Raw genomic sequence first — 3,066 nt, 5'->3', positions numbered from 1 at the left:
GGAAAACAAGCTGAGGGCTCTCAAAAAATTAATAATGGATCTACTTTTTGACCCAGCAATTGCATTTCTTGGTATTTATCGAAAGAAAAACAAAACAATAATTCATAAAGATCTACGCACCCCCAAATTTATGGCAGCACAATTTACAACAGCCAAGATATGGAAACAACCTAAATGCCCATCAACAGACAATTGGATAAAGAAGTTATGCTTCATATACACAAAGAAATATTACTCAGCCATTAAAAAATGAAATGAAATCTTACCATTTACAACAACATGGATGGGCCTAGACTTTATTAGGCTAAGTTAAATAAATCAGACAAAGATAAATACCATATGATTTTACATATATGTGAAATCTAAGCAACAAAAAGAACAAACTAATCACAACCAGACTCACAAATATAGTGGACAATATGGTGTTAGATAGACAGGAAGAGGGATTTGGGGGCTAGGAGAATGGGGTGAAGGGCTAAAGAAGTACAAATTAGTAGTTGGTCACGGGGACGGGGAGCACGGCATAGGGAATGCAGCTAGCATTAATGTATTGACTAGGTGGAAAACCATAGGAGAGAAGTTGCAATTAGGGGGATCATTTAATAAACTATATAAATGTCTAACCAATGTACTGTATATTCAAAACTAATTTAATTAATTAATTAATTAATTAAAAATAGTAACCATCTTAACATTTCATGAGGTGACATATAAGCTTTTAGTTTCTTAAGGATTTAGGAGTATTTTTTTTCTTTTATTTTGCTTAAACTGTGTCGAGCACATTGTAATATTCAATTTACAAAACAATGTTATTGATATAAAATTACATTGGTGGAAAAAATATCTCTTTGTTAATATATAATTTATACAGAAATGTTGAAAAATATAACATAAAAATTTAAAGGACATTCTCTTGTTATAAACATATTGGAAGTCCATGTAGGACCACTAGTTCACATTATCTACATATAACCAAGAAACTACAAAACAAAATTTTTTTTTAATGCCTACAGCACCTGGTATTCCTAGGTGGTCTCCCATCCAGATACTAAATAGGCCTGGCCCTGCTTAGGTTCCGAGATCAGACAAGATCGGGCTTGTTGAAGGTGGCATGGCTGTAGTCAGAACAAATTTCTGATGCATTATTTATCCCCTGTGGATGTACTCTTGCTTTTCTATGCTAATCCATAAATGCATGAGTACTTAGTTTCATTTGATTTCTTTCCCCAAAGATGATGCAGAGTGCTATCATTTCTCCTGTCACAGTTAAGGGGGTGGGGATTGAGGAGGTCAAGTGGCATTGGCAAAGGAGGGCTGAATGGGAGAAAATATTTATAATTCTGATAATGACCATGGTGAAGTCAAATTAATATTAAATTTATAGGAGCTATGTCCTCTAACTAATCTATTTATTATTTAACGGCATCCCTGCTTTCTTTCAAGCCAGGACTGCTTCTATGGCAGAGATGAGTTGTGACAGGAACAGAAAATAAACAAATTGTTCAGTGAGGTTTAATTTTTTATGCATGTTTCATACCTAAGGAAATCAGAACGTGGAGATTAGAGCACAGTCCTGCTATTTACTTTGTAAATGGTGTTATCCTTTTTATGCTACTCCAAGATAATAATAAACACTTTCTTCTCCCTGGAATTACACATGAACACAGAACAAAATTGATGTTAATCTGAGCTGTATGTAGATTATTGCAAGTTTCATCTTCAGACAATGGTCACCACAAATACTTCCTTTTGCTGGTGCCATCAAATTGTTCTTTCAGGTTTTTATAAATGTGGAATTCAGCAGTTAAAACAATCACTAAAGTCTACCCAGTGTGTTAGTGTGTGAGGTCCTACTACGTTACTCAACAAAGTAGTTTATTCTTCTCTTAATTAGACTGTGTTGAATATCAGAAACACATTTCTCCTTGATAAAACTTTATTCCAATTCACTAACCCAAAGACTGTATCTTCCATAAACTGTCTCCCTATGAAGGACATAATGAAAAAATGGACATATAAACATATCATCTCACAACAGTAACTTTCTTAAATTGTATATGGAGAAAAACTTGTACAGGATAAACAAACTCAATCATGTAACAAGTATCTACTGATTTTTTCCTTTATCTAAGGTACTATTTAGACTGTTGTAGCTGCCAGCCCACGAAAGAATACACGGACCACCAGAACTCAGTGAATTATAGGAAACACATTCTTTATTCAGCCAGCTGGGTCTGCCAGGGGTACACAGACCCCAAATTAAGCAGCCCTGAAATGTAGAGGTACAGAGTTTTTAAGCCCCAAATCCTATTCATCATTCTGTCTAAACACAAAGGTCAATTTTTCTTCTATTCATTACCTGCCGACCCACAGGTTGGGTGTGCAAGCAGGGGTACAGAAGCAGAAAGCTTATTGTTAGAATGTTATGTTCCTATGGATGACAGCCTATGTTTCCATGACCATAGCCAAGCTGTAATTTTCCAGCCAGCACATTCCCCACTGGCCTTAGCATAAAATCAAATCCTTGATTCTTCATGAGGAATTTGTTCATAGCCTCTATTCTTTAATACTAAAAGTCTAATAGAATTAATTCTATTCCTTATATATGCAAACAAGAAATTGAGAAAACATGGGCCAAAAGTTAACAAGAGGAGGAGGAGGATTCAAGTTTAGTTATAGCAGATAAAAGGGTTGTTAGCCATGGTGACCAATTGAACATCCTGTGAAACCAGTTATTTGATTTTAGTTCTGTTTTTCCCTGGCATCTAAATTTCTCTGTACTAGTTGTAAGTTTTCTCTAATTACTCCAGAGTTATTGGCATAGAAGCAACAGTTTTCAACTAGATCATACATAATCTATCTTGTTCTAAGAATAATAGATTTAAACCTCTTCTATTCTGAAGGACTATTTCCGCTAGTGAATCGACTTGAAATTCTAGCCTGCTGATGGTCAGTTAAGTTTAGGGGAGTTCCTACCCCAACATAGTAAGAGGGTTTGGGGTTAGACGCAACCAGAAATCTTGTCTTATGTTTGGGGTGGTCTTATTTAATGAAGACCTTGTATAT

The 3,066-nt window shown here is 35.2% G+C and overlaps 1 pseudogene; it reads right to left on the bottom strand.

The window, feature by feature from the left end:
• Window positions 1–1,004: 1,004 nt before the first annotated feature.
• LOC118614115 lies at window positions 1,005–1,123 on the bottom strand (annotated as a pseudogene).
• Window positions 1,124–3,066: the final 1,943 nt, after the last annotated feature.

The sequence above is a fragment of the Rousettus aegyptiacus genome, unplaced genomic scaffold (genome assembly GCF_014176215.1).
Source record: "Rousettus aegyptiacus isolate mRouAeg1 unplaced genomic scaffold, mRouAeg1.p scaffold_m13_p_2, whole genome shotgun sequence".
Taxonomy (NCBI): Eukaryota; Metazoa; Chordata; class Mammalia; order Chiroptera; family Pteropodidae; genus Rousettus; species Rousettus aegyptiacus.
Note: the sequence above shows the minus strand (reverse complement) of the source record. Positions and strands in the feature narration are given on the sequence as shown.